General features: G+C 39.0%; 1 pseudogene; it reads left to right on the forward strand.

Annotated features, from left to right (window-relative positions):
* Window positions 1-7,522: 7,522 nt before the first annotated feature.
* LOC111767640 (ER degradation-enhancing alpha-mannosidase-like protein 1) overlaps window positions 7,523-25,018 on the forward strand; it is a 121,692-nt pseudogene continuing 104,196 nt past the window's right edge.

Genomic DNA, 25,018 nt, shown 5'->3' on the forward strand with positions numbered 1-25,018 from the left:
ATATGGAAAGGAAGATTTCCTCTCTATAGAAATATGTGCATATGATAGGAAATTTAGCATAGCGGTTAAGAGTGACAGTTCTGGATGAAGCATCTAAGTTTAAATACCAAAGCCATCACATACTTGTTGACTCATACACATTTATCAACCTCTGTGTGTGTCAGTTTCCTCATCTATAAAATGTAGATAATAATAACACCTACTACACAAATCTGTGAGGATGAAAGCATCCATGTTAAGTGCTAAACAAATTGCCCAACATACAGTGAGTTCTCAGTAAACACTAGCTATCATGTTTGCAAATAAACATATGTCTTTTTTGCAGGGAAAAGACCGGAAGGCTATACATAAATGTGTGGATAATAGTCATTAGAATTTCTTTTTGTTTTCCCATTAGCTTTTCCGTTACCTAATATTCTCCAGCAAATACTTACTATTTGTCTCAAACAATTATTTAAATGGGAATAAATAATTGGTCAAAAAAAGATATCTTTTGAAAAATGGTAACAAAAATTTAAAAAGCGGACCTCCAAAATGTGTCATTTATTTCCACTGAGACTAAGGTAACTTCTCCATAGTTAAGGTCTCTGATATTTCTCAGACCTACCTCTGCAACATGTGATCTCTATCCTTCTTTACTTTCTCCTATAGGGCTTTGTACAGAAATCAACTGTATAACTTACCGAGACACCCTAAGAGGTAGGGATTAAAAACACACTTTGGAGATAGAGTAATGTGTTCAAATCAAACTCTGCCACTTGCAGGATAAAGTCATTTAAAGGCAGACTGAGATGACACTAGAGGAATCAGTTACAGAGAGTAGGCCAACAAAGGAGATAAACTGTAATCACAGAAAATTTGATTAATCAAAAAGAAGGCAGAAGGAGTTAAACAGGAACAAAGAACAGATGGAAATAGAAAAAAACTATATGATAGATTTAAGTATAACCATATCAACGATAACATTAAATGTTAATGGTATAAATACCCAAGTTAAAAGGCAAAACATTGGCAGATTAGACTTAAGCAAGACCCAAGCGTATTCTGCCTACAAGAAATACGTTGCAAATATGAAGACACAATAGGTTAAACTTAAAGGATGGAAAAAGACATACTATGTGAACACTAGCCCAAAGAAAGCTGGAGTGGTTACAGTAATGTCAAACAAACTAGATTTCTGAGCAAAGAACATTACCAGGGATAAAGAAGGCCATTTCCTCATAATAAAAGACCCAAAAAGGACATAACAATCACAAACTTTCATGAACCTAATCACAAAGCTTCAAAATACATGAAGCAAAAACCAGTAGAACTGCAAATGGAAATGGACAAAGCAAAAATTATAACTACAGATTTTAACACCTTTCTCTCAATAATCAATAGAACACTTAGAGAGGAAATTAGGAAGAATATAGAAGATTTGAATAACACTATCAACAAACTTGACATAATAGACATTTATGGAACACTCCACCCAACAACAGTAGAACATACATTCTTTTCAAGGGCATATGTAATATTTACCAAATAGACCACATTCTGGGTCATAAAAAAAATCTCAATAAATTTAAAAGGACTTAAATCATGCTAAGTATGTTCTCTGACCACAATCAAATTAAATTAGACATCTATAACAAAAGGGCTCTGGAAAATCCTCAAATATATATAAGCTAAATAGCATACTTTTAAGTAACGCGTATCAATGATGAAATTAAAAGGGAAATTGCAAAGTATTGTGAAATGAAAACTCAACACATAAAAATTAGTGAGATACCACTAAAGCAGAAGCAAAGGAAAAACTTACTGCATTAAATGTTCATATTAGATAAAAAGAAAGATCTCAGTTCAACGACTTAAGTTCCAACTCAGAAGAATGAGAAAAGGAAGAGCCAATTAAATGCAAAGAAGGAAGGACGTAAGAAGGAACAGAGCAGAAAACAGTGCGAGAGAAAACAGAAAAATAATAGAGTAAATCAATAAAACAAAGTCTGGTTCTTTGAGAGGAACCATACTATTGATTTACCCCCAGCTAGGAAAAAAATTGAAATCACAAATAATCGATATCAGGAATGAAAGAGATGCTATCATCAGAGATTCTACAAATATTAAAAGAATATTAATGGAGTATTATGAACAACTTTATGCCAATAAATTTGACAACTTAGATAAAATGGACAAATTGCTTGAAAGACACAAACTACCAAATCACATGGAAGAACAAATAGCTATCATGAATTAGCCCTATGCCTTTTAAAGACTTTGAATTTTTAGTTAAAGAACATCGCACAAAGAATACTCCAAGCCCAGATAATTTCTCAGGTGAATTTTACCAAATATTGAAGGAAATATTATCAATTCCATACAAATGTTTCCAGAAACTTGAAAATGAGGAAATACTTCCCACCTCATTCTATGAGGAAAGTGGTACCCTCATCCCCAAACCAAAAATATTACAAAAGAAGATAACTACAGATCAATTTCCTTCATAAACACAGACATAAACATTTCAAACAAAATTTTAGTAAGTTGAATCTAATAATATTTGTTAAGGAGGATATGTAAAGATACAATGATCATTACATATTCCTGGGTGCTTATCTCAAGAATATAAGTTTGGTTTAACTTTCAAAGAGGAATCAATTGTAATTCACCATGTTAACAACCTAAAAATAAAAGCATATAATGATTCTATAAATGCAGAAAAAGTATGTGACAAACCATCATCCATTCCTGATAAAAACTCTCAGTCAAGTAGGAATAGAGTAGAATTGTCTCACCTTAGTAAAGAGCATCTTGAAAAATCTACAGCTAACATCATACTTAGTACTAAAAGGCTGAATGCTTTCTTGAGCGTGACATCTCACAAATTTTTGTGTGTGTAATTTTTAATTCATTTAAAAATGCTATGTAATTTCCTTATTAATTTCTTCTTTGACCCGTGCTATTTAAAAGGTAAGAATATTAGCTTTTGCCACTTTTATTTGTAATATACTGAGGTTATAGCCACTGCAATTAGGGAAGAAAAGTAAATAAAAGCATCCATATTGGACAGAAAGAATAATACTGTTTTGATTCATAGAGGAAAAGGTCCTATATGTAGGAAATCCTAAGAAACACACACAAACACAAAACTTCTAGAACTAACCAACAAGTTTAGCAAGATCACAGGATTCAAGATCAATATACAAAAATCTGTTGTAATTTCTCTATATCAGCAAAGAACAATCCCAAAATGAAATGAAGAAAACAATTCCATTCACAATAGCATCAAAAAGAATAAAAATGATTAGGAGAAAATTTAACAAAGTAAATGCAAGTTTTGTACACTGAAAACTACAAAACAACCCTGAGAGAAATTAAATGTGACTTAAATAAATAGTGAAATATACCATGTTCATGGACCAGAAGACTCAATATTGTTAAGACTTCAGTTATCCCCAGATTGATCTATAACTTTGGTCTAATTATGTAAACTCCCTGTCACTCAGTTTTCTCTTTGGCAAAATATGGATAATGATAAGACTTTATACGATGAGACCTGAGGAGAATTAACGGAGTCACAGAAGATAACCACCAAGAACACAACTCAGTTAAAGCACAGGGCCTGACGGACAACAGGCATTCTGTAAATATCTATTAGAAGAAAGAGGACAGGAGTTGTCCAAAGTGGCATAATTTTCTCAATTTTAATTTAGAAGAGATTGGTACCAGAGTTTCAATCCAGCCCGTGTGGCACAAGAGGGTGAATTATTATCCGAGACTGAGCAAATTAATGTACATATATCTATACACATACATATATATATCATATGTATGTATAATATGCATATATGATGTATATATGAATATACACATAATATGTATTATGTATATATAATTAATATATATGAATATAATATATAATTTTTCATATATTTATATATTCTGATTGATTGCAGAAGTAATAAAGAGAGACATGTTAAAAATCATTCTAGTTTCCTGGTGTGAACACTGCGTGAATAGTGGAAACTTTGAGAAGATGGAGCTCCAGAGAGAACTAGCTTTGGATCCTCATCAGCAAACTCAGCTGTTAAGAGCTGGAGACGAAGAAACATGTATGAAGGGATCAAGGAGGGCAAACCTATGTCATGTAAATCTGTTTTCACATTTTTTGATATCGCATTTGGCACTGGGCTACTTTGATTTCCGAGAGCCAGAGTCCTTGCCCGCTCCATTCCTACCAGGGGCAGTGCTTTCTTAGGTGGTTACCTACACAAAACATCATCTATAACCTCAGCAGGCACACACCATCAACTCTTTAAGCCCATCCTCAAGTGTCTTGGGGAATTCAACTGGGAAAATCCACCAAATTAGCAACTGATCTAAAATGAGAAACAGCTGTAGATTCCCAATATTTTCAAGAAAATCTTCAGCTTTTAATCTGGGTCCCTGGCATGAAGCTCTGTGTCCTTGGCCCCACACGTGCTCTTCTCAAATGCTGTTTATCTGTTTTGGAGCTTCTGTTTACAAAGAGGTTAATGATGGTGGATGGAAGACTGTGTAAAATATGGGCCGATTTTCAAACACGAAGGTGATAAATGAACAGATTTTCCCCCAGATTGCTGAGCAAACATCAGCAGAGCAAACGAATGTAAAGATATAATCGTGATTAATCTCTTGATTAAAATAATTAATCTTGGTTAATTCTGCATTTAATCATTTCTTTTTATCAATGTCTAACATGCAGCTTTATAGAAATATTCATTTAGACTAATGGATGCTTCATTCCTCCAATTAGTCTGTTTATTCTGAGCTTCTAACTGCCTCAAATTTCAGCTCTTCCATTTGCAGCAAACTTCACTCTATTATCATAGCTTTGGGCAGAATGTTCTTTTCACACGCAGAAGTCCCTACAGTGCTTGGTTAAGGACAAAAAGAGGAGCATGTGGGAGGGAGTAAAGGAGATCTGAAGCCTTCAGAGCCTGCAGGAGGCTATGGGGATGATCCCCATCGAACATTTGCTTAGGGACCCAGAGTTTTACTTTGTGGCCACTAACAGCTTGTCATAGTAATAATAATGTCATGTGTTTGATAGGAATTTACAATTCATTCTTTCACATCTAACATCTGTCTTAATTCCTGCTAAGACAAGGATTTGCTTTCTCATTCTGTTAATGACAAAATAGAAGTCTAGAATGGTTATGTGGCTTCCTCAAATTCATATAGTTAACAACAAAGGTATCACTGGATCTTGGCTTCTCACACTGTCAATGTTCTCTCCCAATGTAAGTTATGGAAAAACCAAACATGGCCTAGAAGGTCAAGGTCAGTTCTTAAAGAGGCTCTAAAGGGGCCATACTGAGTGAGGCTGAACAAGCATTTCTCCCTTCTGTGCGAAGACGCAATAGATCGTTCATGCCTCCTATTTAGGCTCATCCCTTCAGTGAATATTTATTGAGCATCTACTCTACGCCTAGCACTATTCCGGGAGTAAGGAAACATCAGAGAACAACAAAAATGTCTAAAACTGTGACGCCCAATCCTAGTGAAACTATGGGGATTTCACGTTAGTGCCCGAATCGATGAATCAAAATTTTGTCCAACCCAGCACTATGGGAATAAATGACAGGAGAGGGTTCAGGGAAAAGAGGTGGCAAAGAGAGGGTGGTTGGGTTGGGGACAGGACTGGGGGGCATGAAGTTTCCCCTTCTTAGTAACTCACTGTAACATCACCCTCTCATCCTATTTCTTTCCACAGTATTACATTTGTTTTCATCAGATTACTTGAGCCATATGAGCTTATCTGATTTATTTATTGTTTTTTTTTTTTTTTTTTTTTTGTCTCTCTTCCCACTAGAAGATAAGGCTCAGGGTGAATAAATTGTATCTTGTTCCTTGCTATATGCTCAGTACATAAAACAGTGGCTGACTCATAGGAAGCACTGGGTAAATCCTTGTTGAATGAATAGAGGGGAGAGTGTAGCATCTGTGGGACAATGGGTAGCACTGAGTGAGCACTAATTGTATACCATGCTCTGTACATGCATTATTTCGTTTTATGCTCACAGTATCCTTACTTATTATTGTCCCCACTTTACAGATGAGAAAACTGAGGCACAGAAAAGTGATTAAGCAGCTTGCTCAACAGCACAGAACTGCCAGACAGTCTAACTCAGGGCCTGCCTTCTTGACCGTGCTGCCAGGATGCCTCTGTGTAGTACCTATGAGATACCCTGGGAGGATCCATCAACCCTAAATGACACCTTACAGTGTTCTCAGCTGCTAGGTAGACCACAGGAGATCCTGTTGCCCAGAGCTTCTCCACCCTGGTGTATAACCATCCCTTTGGGAAGGATGTTGCAAGTACCACAGAGTTTAATGTATTTACTCTTTCTATAAATCATAGCAGATTCAAAGCTATGATTATATAATAAGTCCCTCTCCTCTGATTTCTTAGTAAGAACTGAAAAGCAATGGAGTGTAGCTAAAAACGTAGATCTTGCCCATTGCTCACCTCCCCATTCATTCTGCAGTAGCTTGTGGGCAGCAGATAGGGCTGTGCTAATATGAACAGCCCTATATCCCTAAATAACGCTTCGGTGTTATTCAGACGTCAGAGAGATGTCACCACAATGTAGATGCCCCCTGGGGCTCTGTCACACGTGCATATATCTTCTGTTATGTAGAAGAAAAAATGACTCTGATTTAGTCGTGTCCCCGCCCCCCCGTGGCTTTGCTCATAAGTTATCTGAGCCTCAGAGAGGGAGCACAACTTATTCAAAGTCACACAGCAGCTTTACAGCAGTAAGGCTTGTCATCAACACTGCAATGCCTCTCATTCAGAATTGTACCTGACACCTATCTACTGGCTGAATCAGCGATGCTCTTTCCATCACCCCAGCTGCATTCCTCTTTGGATCACAGCCCTTCCAAATCCTACTCCACCCTCCCATGAATCTGCCTTTGCTCAGAGCCCCCCATGGACTCTAGACACTGTGGGGCTTGACCCCCACCTCTACTTTTAAAACAAGATACAAAATTTATAAAGCAATTATAAAACATATTTCAAAATAATTTCAAAGCCACCTGCAACTCGAAAACCCTCATTCATTTTATTGCCACATTATAACTTCTACTTCAGTGTTCCCTTTTCTTAGAATACCTAGATATGGTCTCCTAGCCCCAAATAGCCCTCATCCATTGCCCTTACTACCTGAGGGCCTGTCAGCTAAGCCACCGACACAGAGATAGAATTACAAACTCTTGGATGGGCCATGAGAAGTCACCTGATTTGACCACTGACAGTGATGCAATTCACACAGCTGGTAAACGGCTCAGTTGGGATCTAAACCCACCCTGTCTGTCTAGCTCTCATTTCCTTTCAGCAGTATCCATCCCCTCTCAAGAAAACTGTTCTGGACCCCAAAGCTCTTTAATGGCCTTGGGGCAATCAAGCCTGCCAGGACTCTCCCTTGTATTCAAAGGCTCAAAAGCCAGCCAGAGTCACACTCTCTTAACAGCTGCCACTTATGGAACATCTACCATGTGCCAGTCACTGCAGAAAACTCAGCAAGAACAGCTGCAATACCCCTATGGGGTACATGCTATTACCCCCGACCTGCGGATGACAAAATTGAGGCATAGCAAGGTAAGGAGACCCATCCAAGCTCTTATGGCTGGTAAGTCATGGGGCGCATGTGAAGGGGTCTGTCCCCACAACTCATTTGTGTTCTTTCCACTGCACGTTTCCCTCTCTTGCAAGACCAAAAAGTTCATAAGCTTGAGAGTGAGATGCTTGTTGCTTAGGTATTATCTTAGAGTAGCATGACTTTTCAGATTAACCCTAAACCAAAACAGGATTGGATAAAAGGGGACAGGAGACAGATAAACTTTCTGTAGAAGTTTCACTTATTCATCCACTCACCCAGCATTTTAAGAACACTTCCTAAAAGCCAGCCCTTGGCTGGGATACAACACTGGACAAAGAGTTGTGACCCAGGGATAAGATTGAAGCTCTGCGTCCCCAAGCTGAGGGTTTTTTCAGGGTCTTTTCTTCTTCTCTCTGGACTCTAAAATTCCAACCTCCTGTGTAATCCCTATGGCCAGAGGGTCCCCGTTCTTCCCTCTGCTGGATGGGAGCTCTTCTCTCTCTCTAGAAAGGCAGCTCCAACAGTTCGGTTCCAGTCTTCATGGAGAAACACTCTTTCCCTATCCTCACATTGGGAGTGCTCAGTGCTGTGGGCTGAGATAGGCTGTGGGCCTCAGATTTGGGCCCATGTGGCTGCCTAACCATGCTTAAAGCTATAGGCTTGGATTTTTCCTAAGCTGGGCTACAGGACTTTTAGATATAGGTGTAATGTCCAGTAGCCTTTAGAGTAAAATCCTGATAAAAATGATTCCCAACTTCAACTAACCTTCAGAATTAATGGGAATGAAAACAATAGGAATATTTGTCCTACACCCAGAAATTCTGTTTCAAAGTCTGGAGTGATAGTGGTACACATCCAGAGCTGAGGGCCATTGTGTTTATAACAATAAAATGAATGATTTTGCTTGCAGTGTCCCTTCCCCATGTCTATATTTTGGCCTGATGGCAGGGGAGACAGCTGGCTTGCGATCTGAGCATTTGGAGATCCTAGGAACAAGCCGTACACCATCTCCTCATTACCACTGGGGTTGTGTGAGGTACTGAGCTGGCCTCTGAGACAGTTCTTTACCTTGAGGATTTCACATTTGTAAGCAGCATGAGGACTCTGGAAGGGGAGAATGGGTTGGAAAATGATGATGTGATGGCATTTCCTTCCCTCTCCTGCCCCACCCACCAAGAACTCAGATCTACAAGGGAACCTCAACTCTTTCTGCTTCAGAGTCATCCCTAGCAAAGAAGATGCCCAGCTTCTCTTTTAGTGAGGCATGGAATGAAGTTTAAATGAAACAATTCCTCCGAGTTCAGAAGAAGAGCTGTGATACTCTTCTCTCTAGGGAAGCAGAGGTACAAGGCACGCTTGGAGGCAGAGGGATGGCCTGGATGACCTCTCACCTCACTAGCTCCAGATGCACTTGGGGTTTTTCCACCTCAGCAGACAGAAGTGCTGTGTGTCAGCATGGGACTGGCATCCTTTAATTAATCTCACAACCTTACTTGTCCAGGGGGTGCAATTACAACTTTGAGAGCCATCAGATAAAGTAGATGGGAGTGTCATTGGCATCTAGACATACAGCTAGCTGTGTTGTAGAGGTGATTGTGCTCAGAGGTCTGGAGCTGTGGGGCAGAGGGGAGGAGGATAGAGGACATGCGTGCCATTTACAGTATTGAAATTGGATTCTTCCTTGCTGGGGATCTCTCACCCTGTGGAGTCAGATCAATGTTCAGAGCACGACGCAAACTCATGCTGGGTCTCTACACAGGCATCGCTTCCACCCTAGCTTTTGATAGTCAGTTGTTAAATCAATAAACAATTACTGGGCACCCTGCTGTGTTCTGGGCCCCGGGCTGGGGATTTATTTATTGCTGCTAAGTTCAAACTGTGCATGGGACACTGGGCTAGGTATTCCTTCATTCATATGCTCTTCTTAAACCTCTATAGTAGTAACTATTATTACTGCCCAATGTAATGCTGAATTTTTACCAGAGGCTGTTCTAAATGCATATATATATATATATATGTATATGTATTTGATCCTCCCAATAGCTCTATAAGGTTGATATTATAATTATTCCCATTTTACAAATGAGGAAATCAAGTCCTGGTGAGGTTACAGAGCTAGTCAGTGAGAAATTCAGTGATCGAACCCAGGCTGTGTAATGCAAGAATTAACACTCTTAACTACTCAGTGTATGCCTGGTAGAGTGTTAGGTCCATATCGCGATATGGGAGTAAGGACATTGAAGTCATTCAGGGTCTGGATGGTAGAGTTCACGCTGCCTCAGTTGAAGCTTGTGTCTACTACTTACTTCTTGCTTCCTGCAAGTCATTTAAACTTTCTGTCTCTCATTTTCCTCATCCTTAAAATGGGGGAAATAATAGTTGTGATATTCAGAGTCATTGTAAGGATTACATGGCAGGGTGTGTGGCACTTTATCAAGCATAGGGTATGGCAGGTAGTTATAAATCAGTAAACATTAGTGATGACAATAATTATTAGTTATAAAATATAATACAATAATATTATAATTATATAATTATATAATATAATGATATATAGTAATATATATCTGCCCTTGAAAATTCATAGTCTATTCCAAGAGAAAGAGTTGCCATTCTTAAACGTTTTATACTCTAGCTAATTTGTGTGTAAGAGTTGGAGAGTGACAAAGATGCGCAGAAAGATGGTTCTCAATAGGTTTCTTGAGGGCAATGAACTTGACTGTCTTGTTTGCTGCTGCACCCTCAGTTCCTAAGCATGTCTTTCATGAAGGAGGTACAACATAAATATTACATATTTAAGCAGTCAACTGACTTATGAATCAATGGATGAAAATGCCAGACCAGATCTGATCTATGTTTAAGAACCATGGATCCATCATACCTGTGCCGGTGTTCAGAAAAGGGAGAGGAAATCTTTGAGCCATTTTGCAGTCTGGATCTTAAAGGGCTATAAGATTGCATAGATGGAAAGTAAGGTGGTGGGCATGTCTGGCGTAAGTGACCAGCAAGACATTAAACAGTTTGGGATGCATTTAGAGGACAGAGACACATCAGTCTGGCTGAGACAGAGTATGTCATTTAGGTTAATAGTAGAATGAGACTGCAGACAAGGCATGGAGCTCAGTTCTGAAGGGCTAGGAAGGAGTTTTGACTTTATCCAGTCATCATTGAAACATTTCTACTGGTTGTGACATAACTAAATAAACCTGGAAACTAGCTAGATTGGAAGGGGCATGACTGGGGCCTGAGATATTCAACAGAGACATTTGTAATAATCCAAGTGAGAGGCAATGACTCTTTGGACATGAAAGCGTTGGCAAATGGTTGAGAGAACACACCGCAGCTTTTGAGAAACATCTAGAAGAACACTCATTGGGCTGCGGTACATACCAATGTCCAATCCAGGGCCATCTCATATGTTTGTGACCTACAGACCTATTAAAGTTATGATTTTTCAGCAACAAGACCAGATATACTTGGCAAAACAAATGCTAAGTGAACATCACCTGATTTCGCTCTGGAAGAGAGATTTTTTCTGGGTTTTTATAAAGCTGCAGCATGACAGGTACCAACATGTTCTGGAGAAAAAAAAAAGAGCTCCAATTCCTTTTTTATTGCAGATGTCTGCTTCAAAGGAGCAATTTTCCCCCAACTTTCTTTCTGCCTCTTTTTCCCAGAATCAATCACAGGTTATTTTGGTATCTCTGTATCTTTATCTTGCAATCACTGCCCCAAATATAGATGCAAATATTGTTTTCTTCATCAAAAGCACCTCCTACGCTCACACAGTGACTTAGCAGCTCCCTGCCTCCCCAGTGCTTGTGGCAAGCCTCCCATATTCTTTCATAGGGTGGTCTTCTCTTGACCCAGTTCCCTGCATAGACGAGGCTGGGCAAGAAGGCTGCTGTCCCTGGTGCTGAAAAGAGATCAGCCCTGCTCTTCCTACCCACCCTCCTAGAAAGTGACACAAAATATACAGAAGGAGGAATAGCTCTGACCCACTTAGATATTCCCCAATATTCCCTGGAAAGCCCTGTATTCCCCAGAACGTTCACTCTGATCTACTGAGGGGGCACTCATCTGCCCCATAGGTTCAGGCTTGAGTCAGACCTGATCTGAGCTTTAGCTAAATATTAGAGTGAAATGGTGCAGCAAATCAGAACAAGGAAGCTATAGGAAACCATAGACTTCAACACAAGGCTCTCCTTAACCCTCATTTGAACATCAAATGCAGAACTGGAACTTTCATTCCATGTTTTTCCACGTTTCTCTCCCTTGAACGTTGCTTCCCTTCGTCTCTTCCTTCATTTATTCAACAGGCACTGTTCTTTGCTGGGTCACTGTTAATGTGAAGAGGGTAAATACATCAGGCACAATCCCTTCATCTGGGAGATCATACTGTAGCATTACTGTATGGGAGACAGATACATACACTGACAATAATTTCATGACCACACAGCAGGACGTGTGTGTATGTAAAATTTTGAATAAAGGTATGCTCAATAAAAAGCTGAGTATAAGCTGAGGCAGCTAGTAACTTTGCTAGAGGCAGTAATCAGAGAAGTCTTCCTGGAGCCTTAACATTGGAGTTGGGCTTTGAAGGAAGAGTAGGAGATCAACATGTAGGCCAGGTTGGGAAGAAGCAACAAAATATGAAAGAAACAGACAGAGAGGCATAAAGACATATAGGTCATCTAGGAAGTAGCGAGTACTCCTAGGTCGCTAGACTGAGCAAGAGTCCACCAAGTTGATGATAATAGCAAGGGGATTCTGGTAACTGAATAAGCATTGTAAGAGTGGAGACTACAGAGGGGATCTGGGATCAGATCGTGGAAGGTTATGTCCACAGGCTAACGTCCTGGGAGCCCATGGAAAGCCTTTGTTCAGTGGACATGTGTATACCAACCATTTTGGTACATTGTGATCACTGGTACAAGAGCTTGTTCCAATAGTTATGGAGAACCTGGAGGTCAAAGAAGGGCATATGAAGATGTTTCATCAAGTTTTGGAAGATAAACAGCAATCTTTTATGCATTTTATTATATATGAATTATTTATTATTCCTCAATAAAATTTATTTCAAAAATAAGTAACATTTCCCTTAGGAATGAGTTTATGCATTCTTTCCATTTTTTGGAAACATTAGAATTTTCTCTACTGTGAGCTCTCTATTCATATCCTTAGACGCCCCCCCCCCTTTTATTTTGGTGAGGAAGATTGGCCCTGAGCTAATATCTATTGCCAATCTCCCTCTTTTTGCTTGAGGAGGATGGTTGCTGAGCTAACATTCATGCCAATCTTCCTCTATGTTGTGTGTGACCGCTGCCACAGTATGGTTTGATGAGCGGTGTGTAAGTCTATGCCTGGGATCTGAATCTGCGAACGCTGGGCCGCCAAAGCAGAGCACACAAACCTAACCACTGTGCCACCAGGCAGCCCCCTTAGCCCATTTTCTTTCCTATGGAAATGTAGGTCCTTTTTTCTTATTGATATATAGAGGCTCTTGATAGATTTACAACTTTTTTGTGTTGTGTGCTATATTTTTGTTGCTGTTGTTTCCTAGATTTGTCATTAATCTTTTACTTAACATAGTGATTTTTAAAACAATTTTAGATCATGTCATGCTTCTGATTCAAAATAGCCAATGGCTCTCCTTTTCCCACAGGGAAATTATGGAAAACAGTATATCATAACAGTTATGAGCTTAAGTTTGATATTAGAGACCTGAGTTCAAACCTCAGTACTCCCACTTTCTAGTACTTTCTCCTTAGGAAGTTTTTATGACTTTTTAAGAACTCCCTTTTATCATTTGTGTATTGAGGATAACACTTCATGGGTGCTATTTCTAAATAATGTAGATTGATTCATAAGAAATTTTTATGTTGGTATTTCAAAACAATGAAATATTGGCAATTACACATGATGTAATGTGTGTTGGGCCATATATATATGTATATGTGTATGTGAGTATATATATATACACTTTCTCTCTTCTTAATTTCTGAAGGACAGCTTTGCATTTATTATGCCTTCTTAAATTTCTTTCAGTAATGTTTTGTAATTTTCAGTGTATAAGTCTTTCACCTTATTGGTTAAATTTATTCCTGGGTATTTTATTCTTCCTGATGCTATTGTAACTGGAATTGTTTTCTTATTTTGAGGAAGATTAGCCCTGAGCTAACCACTGCCAATCCTCCTCTTTTTGCTGAGGGAGACTGGCCCTGAGCTAACATCCATGCCCATCTTCCTCTACTTTATATGTGGGACGCCTACCACAGCATGGCTTTTGCCAAGCGGCGCGATGTCCGCACCTGGGATCCGAACCAGCGAGCCCCGGGCCGCTGAAAAGAGAAACGTGCGCGCTTAACCGCTGCGCTACGGGGCCGGCCCCTGGAACTGTTTTCTTACTTTCCTTTTTGGATTGCTTGTTGCTGAGGTACAGAAACACGTGTGTTTTTTGTGCATTGATATCGTACCCTGCAGCTTTGGTAAATTCACTTATTACTTCTAGTAGCTGTGTCCACGCGTATGTATTCTTTGGATTTTTCTACACATGGGATCACGTCATCTGTGAATAGAGATAGTTTTACTTCTTTCTTTCTAATTTCGATGCTTTTTATTTCTTCTTCTTGCTTATTTTCTCTAGCTAGAACTTCCAGTACACTTTGTAATAACAGTGGTGAAAGCAGACATCCTGGTCTTTTTCCTGATCTTAGGAGGTAAGCTTATTGTCTTTCACCATTGAGTATGATGTAGTTTATTTCCTTTTAACACTCAATAATATTCTATTGCCTGATTTTTAAAGTTAAAATATTTGCTTTGCCTGGAATATATTTGTTAGAAGGAATGAAGTAGGGATCTAGGTTATTTCCATATGGCTTCTAATTCTCTCAATAAGATTCATCAAATAATTCATCTTCTTTCTTACGAATAAGCATTTCCTTTATCATTTGTTAAATTTCCCTCTCTATTCGCTTCAGCTTTTACATTCTCTATTTTCCTCCTGATCTGTTTTTATTTCTGTGCTGGAACCACACTAGTTTAATTATTGTAGCTCTACAATATTTCTGTATATCTGATAACATTAATCCTCATCAAAACTCTTATATTTTTCTTATTTTTCTTGGATATTTTTATCTTTTGGTAAGCTTTAATGCAGTTTCTTTGGTTCAAAAACAAGACTGTTGGTACTTTTTAACAAAATCCTATTGAATGTACAGATTAATTCAGAGAGAATTAACAATTTATGATTTTAGTCTTATATCCAAGAAAAGAATATGCCTTTCATTTGTTTATGTAATATTTTGTGTCCTCTACTATCTTTTAAAGATTCCTTTCATGTATGTCATGTGCACAATTTTTAAAAATGTATTTCTAGGCAAATTGAATCATTTCCCACAGGAAAGCTTTCATCTTTATTTGATTTTGTGGTTTGGAATATCCCCACAAGCACCCAGTAAATCCGGTGTTATTATCCTAGTCCTGGACAGAGAATCTCAGAGCCGACACTCACACCCAAGTCTGTCTGGCACCAACAGCTGTGTTCTTAGTCACAACGTTATGTCACATGGTGGAGGGGGATGGATAGGGTTACATATAACAGGTCAGTCTTTCCCAAAGAAGATTGGAATGTACACCCACTGTCTGTGCATAGAACTGGAGCTTTGAAGCTGAACTAATAAAAATTAAAATACAAGTAGCCATTCTGACTCCATTTGTTTAAGAGCCGTCTTCAAAACAAGCCAGTCAAGCCCCTCTCCTTTCGAAACCCCACTCCCCTCAGTGACTCATGTATCTATTTCAGTGCTAAAAGCCTAGGAGAAGAAAACAGCCTACTTGTACTGGTGAAGGAAGTGTTGATGGAGATGATCTTTGAGTCGAGGCTCCAGGATGCCAGAAGGCAGAGCGGTATAGCCTGGGACATACTGCGTTCTAAGGCTTTTAGTAAAGTTAGATTTTGCTCGTCAAATGATACTATTTGTACTATCAGGACAATGAGTTCAGTATGAAGGAGGTGGGGAGCTATGAAGTAAAAATGGTAACATTTCTTGGATGGTCAATTTTACTGGAAATACGTGAAAAAACTTTTTTCATATTAATATCCACGTATTTATGGGGCCTGAGTTCTGAAATTTTTGCAACAACAACACAGCAAAGAAACTTTGCCTGCATAGTGAATCTGGTGAGTTACTGCTCTTTAATGCAGTGGTACTTTAAAGAAATTATGATAAAAAAAAGAAAAAAAGAAATTTCTCCACGTGGTAGGACACTTCAGGCTATGGTTTCTTATTGTTTGAGGACATAAGTTTAGTCTCTAAGCATTTAGGGAATTTTCAATGTATGAAGCCCCTACTGAGGAATAATTAATGTTAATACCTTGGTACATTTCCTCTTCTATCTATTATTAATGTTTGTGTGTGTGTGTTTCTGTATTAAGATCATTCTGCAGCTCACTTTAATTTTTTGTATAACAATACACCTCATATTATCAAACATTTTTCAAGATATTATTATAGAGGGGGCCAGCCCCGTGGGGTAGTGGTTAAGTTCGGCACATTCCACTTCAGCAGCCCAGGTATGTGGGTTTGGATCCCAGGCGTGAACATATACCACTCATTAGCCATGCTGTGGCAGCAACCCACATATAAAGTAGAGGAAGATTGGCACAGATGTTAGCTCAGTGCTAATCTTCCTCAGCAAAAAAAAAAAAAATATATATATATATATATACACACACACTTGTACGTATGTATGTAGCATTCCATATTATTGTCATGATTTCTTCTCTTAGTCTTTGTATGTGGGGTAATATTTTATTATTAAGAATGAGGCTGTGTAAAGCATATTTATGTTGTGTTCAACTCTACTGACAAAATCAAGCCAATATTAATGTATTGCCTCAACCTCAAAATACAGACTGTGGACAAACGTACAAATCAAAGGTCCACATAAGCCCACTTATGCCAGCAGCTTTGCTCTGTACTCTGAGATGAACCAATTGACAAATACCTCTGGTAGTAATTTTGACTTCCAGGAAGATAAACTAGAGAGGAAATATAATATTAACATAATAACAGATAGGCTTTCGGTGCATCTCGGTGAAAGGTGAGACCTTTGCAGGGACTGAGACATTGGTGGTAGCCATTACTGTGACCTGGTGCAGGCGTGCTGACACAGACGCTGGCAGACGCCATTGGAGCTCTTCCCCTGGCCTGTTAGCCCAGGCTCTGCCCTGCTCACTAGAGCACAGATTTAATCCAGCTAAGCCATGGTGGGCAGCTTGCCCTAGGGACTGCCCCCACCCAACAGCAAGCCCTTGGACATCTCACGGGCCTGCATAGGCTGGGTGCAGCCAGGTGGGTGGGTCCACCTCAGCAGAGCAAGGCATGAGGAGCAGGTGGAGTGTGAGGGGCATTGGTGGAGTATGCGGGGCCTCTGCAGCGGGGCAACTGGATCTGCTTCAGGGGACCAGGGTGCACACATGGAGCAAGACTGTTAATGGTGTGTGGCCCTGTGGGTGGTGGGGCTTGTCAGCTGCAAAAGACTTGTGCTTCTCAAACGGTCACATAGGGGATCAGCCCCATCTTCCAAAGCCTGAAACAATGGGGGTGCTCCCCTGCCTGGGGCCAGCCCCAATCAGCTGCAATCCTGAGAGAGCTGACAAGAGCCTTACAGATCAGGAGCCTACAGCAATTGTAAGCCCCTGAGCCTAGCAACCAGCCACACTGGAGCCTACTAACAGACAAAGCACAACAGGAATGGTTTATTAGACCTTGCAGTAAACTGTGCTGGGGTTCCCCACACCCAATAAAGTGACTGAAGGATCCATAGCACCACAAGTAGCTGAACATTACAATCAGCCGGCCAGGGGTCAGCCTGGCCTCCCTGGGCACCTGGAGCAAGAGCAACCCTGCCACAACAGGAGGACACATGTAGCCCACACAAGGGCTACTCCTGGAACATTTGGAATTGGTGATGAGAGGGAAGCACACTGCTGGGCCTTATAAAGCATCTCCTACATAAGGCCATCTCTCCAAGATCAGGAGACGTACCTGACCCACCTGGTACATAGATATAAGCACAGAGAAAGAGGCAAAATGAGGAGGCAAAGGAATACGTTCCTTGTAAGGGAACAAGACAAAACCCCAGGAAAAGAGCTAAATGAAACAGAAATTAGCAATCGACCTGACAAAGAGTTCAAACAAAAAGTCCTAAGGATGCTCACTGATTGTGGACAAAGAATGAATGAACTCAGTGAGAACATCAACAGTCAATTGGAGAATATAAAAAAAGAACCAATCAGAAATGAAGAATACAATACTGGAAATGAAATTTCACTAGAGGGACTCAATAGCAGAGTAGAGGATGCAGAAGAACAAATCAGCCAGCTAGATGAAAGACTAGAGGAAATCTCCCAAGCTGAACAGATAAAAGAAAAGGCAATTAAAACAAATAAGAACCGTCTAAGGGACCTCTGGAACAACATCAAGCATACTAACATTCATATTATAGGTGTCCCAGAAGAAGAGAGAGACAAAGGGGCAGAGAATCTATTTGAAGAAATAATAGCTGAAAACTTACCTAACCTAAGAAAGGAAACAGACATCCAGGTATGGGAAGCATAGAGAGCACCAAACAAGCTAAACCCAAAGAGGCCCACACCACGACATATTATAATTAAACTTTCAAGGATTAAATATAGAGAGAGAATCCTAAAAGTCACAGAGAAAGGCAACAAGTTACACACAAAGGACACCCCATAAGGCTATCAGCTGGCTTTTTAGCAGAAACCTTACACACTAGAAGGGAGTGGCAGAATATATTTAAAGTAGTGAAAGGAAAAAACCTACAGCCAAGAAAACTTTACCCAGCAAGGTTATCATTCCGAATGGAAGGAGAGATAAAGAGTTTCCCAGACAAGCAAAAGTTAAAGGAATTTGCCACCAAGAAACCAGTTTTACAAAAAATACTAAAGGGACTTATTTACGCAGGAAAGAGAAGACCACAAATAAGAATAAGAGAATTATTTTTAAAAAAACCAATAAAATCACTGGTAAAGGGAAAAATACAGTAGAGGTAGCAGATAAACTACCTATGAAGATAATATGAAGGTCAAAAGACAAAAATACTAAAATTACCTGTTGCCATAAGAGGGTAATGGATACACACACACACAAAAAGAGGTTAGATATGGTATCAAAAATTTAAAATGTGGGAAGAGGGGAGTAAAGAGTACAATTTTTAGATATAGGTCAAACTAAAGAGACCATCAACTTAATATAGATTGCTATATACATAGGTTATTATATATGAACCTCATGGTAATCACAAACCAGAAACCTATAATAAATACACAAAAAATTAATAGACAGTAACCCAAACATAATATTAAAGAAAACCATCAAACCACAAGGAAAGAGAGCAAGAGAAGAAGAAAGGAATAGAGAAGAACTACTAAAACATCCAGAAAAAAAAGTAATAAAATAGCAGTAAGTACACACTTATCAATAGCTACTTTAAATGTCAATGGACTGAATGCTCCAATCAAAAGACATAGCGTGGCTGATTGGATAAAAAAACAAGAGCCATATATATGCTGCATATAGGAAACACACTCTAGACCTAAAGACACTCACAAACTGAAAGTGAAAGGATCAAAAAAGGTACTCCACGAAAATGGCAAAGAAAAGAAAGCAGGGGTAACAATACTTATATCAGATGAAATAGATTTTAAAACAAAAACTGGGGGCTGGCCTGGTGGCGCAGTGGTGAAGTTCACACGTTCTGCTTTGGCAGCCCAGGGTTCATCTGTTCAGATCCCCGGTGTGGACATGGCACCACTTGGCAAGCCATGCTGTGACAGGCGTCTCACATATAAAGTAGAGGAAGATGGGCCTGGATGTTAGCTCAGGGCCAGTCTTCCTCAGCAAAAAGAGGAGGATTGGCAGTAGTTGGCTCAGGGCTGATCTTCCTCAAAAAAAAAAAAAAAAACTGCAACAAGAAACAAAGAAAAGCACTACATAGTGATAAAGGGAACAATCCAACAAGAGGATATAACACATGTAAATATCTATGCACCCAACATAGGAGCGCCTAAATATAATAAAGCAATTATTAACAGATTTAAAAGGAGAAATAGAGAGTAACACAATAGTAGTAGGGGACTTCAACACTCCACTTACATCAATGGATAGATCATCCAAACAAAAGATCAATAAGCAAAGATCAGCCTTAAATGACCAGATGGACTTAGTAGATACACACAGAACATCCCATCCAAAAACTGTAGACTATGCATTTTTTCAAATGCACATGGAACATTCTCCAGGATTGATCACATATTAGGCCACAAAACAAGTCTCAATAAATTGAAGAAGACTGAAATAATACCAAGCATCTTTTCTGACCACAAAGGTATGAAACTGGAGATCAACTACAGGAAGAAAATCAGAAAAGCCACAAATATGTGGAGATTAAGCAAAATGCTACTGAACAACGATTGGGTCAATGAAGAAATCAGAGGAGAAATTTAAAAAATACCTGGATATAAATGAAAATGAAAATACGACATATCAAAATTTGTGCAATACAGCAAAAGTAGTTCTAAGAGGGAAGCTAATGGTAATAGAGACAAACTGGAAAAATCTCAAATAAACAATCTAACAGTGCACCTAAAGGAACTGGAAAGAGAACAAACAAAGCCTAAAATCAGTAGAAGGAAGGAAATAATAAAAATCAGAGCAGAAATAAATAAAATAGAGACTAAAAGAAAACAAAAAGGAAAAAAATAAATGAAACCAAGAGCTGGTTCTTTGAAAAGATAAACAAAATCAACAAGCCTTTACCTAGACTCACCAAGAAAAAAAAGAGAGAAGGCTCAAGTAAATAAAATCAGAAATGAAAGAGGAGAAATGACAATGGACGCCTCAGAAATAAAAAAGATTATAAGAGAATGCTACAAAAAGCTACATGCCAACAAATTGGACAACCTAGAAGAAACGGATAAATTCTTAGAATCATATAACCTTCCAAAACGGAATCAAGCAGAAATAGAGAATTTGAATAGACCAATCATCCATAAAGAGATCAAAATAGTAATCAAAAACCTCCAAAAAATGAAAGTCCAGGACCAGACAACTTCCTTGGTGAATTCTATCAAACATTCAAAGAGAACTTAATACCTATCCGTCTCAAACTCTTCCAAAACATTGAAGAGGAGGGGAAGGTTCCTAACTCATTCTAAAAAGCCAGTATTACCCCAATCTCAAAACCTGACCGGGACAACACAAAAAAAGAAAATTACAGGTCAATATCACTGATTACTATCAATGCAAAAATACTCAACAAAATACTAGCAAATAAAATACAACAATACATTAAAAAGATCATACACCATGATCAAGTGGGATTTATTCCAGGGATGCAGGGATGGTTCAACATCTGCAAATCAATGTGATACTTCACATTAACAAAATGAAGAATAAAATCACATGATCATCTCAATAGATGCAGAGAAAGCATTTGACAAGATACGGCATCCATTTATGATAAAAACTCTGAATAAAATGGGTATAGAAGGAAAGTACCTCAACATAATAATGGCCATATATGACAAACCCACAGCTAACATCATTCCCAATGGAGAAAAACTGAAAGCTATCCCTCTAAGGGATACCTCTAAGGGAAACCAGACAAGGATGCCCACTTTCACCACTCTTATTTAACATAGTATTGGAAGTCCTAGCCAGAGCAATCACGCAAGGAAAATAAATAAAAGGGATCCAAGTTGGAAATGAAGAGGTGAAATTGTCACTATTTGCAGATGACTTGCTTTTATTTATAGAAAACCCTAAAGAATCTACCAAAAAACTTTTAGAAAAAATAAATGAATATGGTAAAGTTTCAGGATACAAAATCAACATACAAAAATCAGCTGTGTTTTTATACACTAACAATGAAGTAGCAGAAAGAGAAATTAAGAATATAATCTCATTTACAATTGCAACAAAAAGAATAAAATACCCAGGAATAAACTTAACCAAAGAGGTGAAAGATCTGTACACCGAAAACTATAAAACATTCTTCAAAGAAATTGAAGAAGACACAAAGAAATGGAAAGATATTCGGTGCTCTTGGATTAGAAGAATTAACATAGTTAAAATTTCTACACTTCCTCAAGTAATCTACAGATTCAACGCAATCCCTATCAAAGTTCCAAGAACAGTTTTCACAGAAATAGAACAAAACATCCTAAAATTTATATGGAACAACAAAAGACCCCAAATAGCCAAAGGAACCCTGAGAAAAAAAGAACAAAGCTGGAGTTATACTTCCTGATTTCAAAATCTACTACAAAGCTATGGTAACCAAAACAGCATGGTACTGGCACAAAAACAGACACACAGATCAAGTGAACAGAATCAAGAGCCCAGAAATAAACACACACATCTATGGACAGCTAATTTTCAACAAGGGAGCCAAGAACACACAATGGAGAAAGGAAAGTCTCTTCCATAAATGGTGTTGGGAAAACTGGACAGCCACATGCAAAAGAATGAAAGTAGACCATTATCTTACATCATACACAAAAATCAACTCAAAATGGATTAAAGACTTGAATGTAAGACATGAAACTTCTAGAAGAAAACATAGGCAGTACAGTCTTTGACACTGGTCTTTGCAGCATGTTTTCAAGTACCATGTCTGACTGGGCAAGGGAAACAATATAAAAAATAAACAAATGGGACTACATCAAACTAGAAAGCTTCTGCACAGCAAGGGAAACCACCAACAAAATGAAAAGTCAGTCTAATAATTGGGAGAAGATATTTGCAAACCATATATCTGTAAGGGATTAATATCTAAAATATATAAAGAACTCATACATCTCAACAACAAAAACTAACACTCCAATTAAAAAATGGACAAAATATCTGAACACACATTTCTCCAAACAAGATATACAGATGGCCAACAGGCACATGAAAGGATTTTCAACATCATTCACTATCAGGGAAATGCAAATCAAAACTACAATGAGCTATCATCTCACTCCCGTGAGAACTGCTATAATTAACAAGACAGGAAACAACAAGTGTTGGAGAGGATGTGGTGGAGAGAAGGGAACACTCATACACTGCTGGTGGGAATGCAAACTGGTGCAGCCACTATGGAAAACAGTATGTAAATTCCTCAAAAAATTAAGAATAGAACTACCCTACAATCCAGCTATTCCACTGCTGGATATTTATCCAAAGAACATGAAAACATGAATGCGTAAAAATACACGCACCCCTATGTTCACAATAGCCAAGACTTGGAAGCAACCTAAGCCCCCATCAAGGGACGAATAATAAAGAAGATAAGGTATTTATATACAATGGAATACTACTCAGCCATAAGAAAGGATGAAATCTGGGCATTTGTGACAACGTGGATGGACCTTGAGGGTATTATGCTAAGTGAAATAAGTCATGGGGAAAAAGTCAAATACCACATGCTCTCACATGAGTAGAAGATAAAAACACCAACAAACAATCACATAGAGACAGAGATTGGATTGGTGGTTACCAGAGGGGAAGGGGGGAGGGAGGAGGGTGAACAGGGTGATTAGGCACACGTGTGTGGGGATGGATTATAATTAGTCTTTGGCTGGTGAACATGATGTAATCTACACAGGAATTGAAATATAACGATGTATACCTGAAATTTATATAATGTTATAAACCAATGTTACCGCAATATAAAAAACAATAATAATAATAATGCTAACAAGTAATACTCATAAAGCGCAAACCACATGCCAGGCATTATCCTAAACACTTTCCATGTTGACTGATTTAATCATGACAACAATCCTGTGAGATATCTTCTATCGTCATCACTTAATAGGTAGTGAAATGAAAACACAAAGAGTTTTAGTGACTTGCCCAAGGTTGCACAGCAAGTAAAATGGCAGAACCAAGGCTCACATCCAAGTGGTCTGGCTCCAGAGTTTGTGCTCTAACGGCTGCACCAAACTCTCTGATGAGACCATAAAATCAGATACAAATGGCTAATAAGGAAGACAGAAAGGAGGAGAGAAAGAAGCTGAATGATAGGAGCGACGGTGGAAGCTGCAAAGATGTACTGGCACTGTGCTGGTCACTTTCACACATCCTATTCAAGCCTCCAAATAACAGTGAGTGGTAGAAATACTTATCCCAATTTACAGATGGAGAAATTGAAGCTCGAAAGGTTTGATTTACTTGCCTGAAGAGACTGAGCTCACTTTGGACAGAGCCTGCATTCTCTCTAGGAGAGCCCCCGCAAGAGCTACAAAAGGAGCCCTCATGGTTCACACTTGGTTTTCATTTGGGTGCATCTTTAAGTCGCTTCAAGCCTTTTGCATGCACAGCCACATAGCATCTCCCAGGCTTGCACTCTAAGGAGACATTTATCAAAAATGGCTCTCTGGCCACCCAGCCTATCTGTTGAAGACCAAACATGCTGAAGAATTGCTTACCACCTGATTTTATTGACTGTAACCCCAAATCATCTTTCTTTAAACAGGCTGTTTTCAAAGGGTGAGTGGAGAGATGTGACATTCTATTGCACAACAGCCAAGACAAATCGTCAAAGAGGTTGGCAGCCTGGAAGAAAACCCTTCCTGAAGTTACAGATGTGGAATTAACCTTTACATCCATCCTACAAAGCTGGAAGACACACGCAAGTGAGATGTAACTGGGGAAATGAAAAGAAGATTCTTACCCAATGTTCAGACAGAAAGCAGAAAATGCCAGAGGAATCTATTACAGTCTTGGGCGGGCATCTTGAAATGTTACAATAGCCACAGGCTTGGCTTCATCTAGCACCTTTCATTGCTGAGCTCTTTACAACATATAAATATGCTGAGCTCTCTTCACTTAGTGCTGTGAAGTTGCCACCTCTGAGAGAAAATGTAACGGTCATTTAGCACCAGCTCCGCTACCTCCAGCATCTAAAATTCCCTCTTGTAAAATACCCTCAGACAAGATGCCTTCTTCAGGAAGCCACATGACTCCTCCATAATCGGTCAAACCTTTGACCATGCTACATTCGTCTTGCATGATCTGACGTCTGCTCGCTGCTCTGACGTCATCTTTTACCACCTGCCCCTTTTATCTCTACACTTCAGCCACCTTGGCCAGTCCTCCATGTCTCCAAAACCTTTTCTGCCTCAGGACTTTGGATCATTTCTCCCTTCTACTTTTCACAAGAACGCCCTTCTCTCATCCTTCAGATCTCAAAATATCACCAAGCCCCTAGAGACCTACTCTGTCTATCTACATCATGTAAATTAGAGTCCTTGCCCCTCTCAATTCCAGTTACCCTCCAGCACATCGCTTGCTTGGTGTCTTCATAGAACTTAC

The sequence above is a fragment of the Equus caballus genome, chromosome 13, assembly GCF_041296265.1.
Source record: "Equus caballus isolate H_3958 breed thoroughbred chromosome 13, TB-T2T, whole genome shotgun sequence".
Taxonomy (NCBI): Eukaryota; Metazoa; Chordata; class Mammalia; order Perissodactyla; family Equidae; genus Equus; species Equus caballus.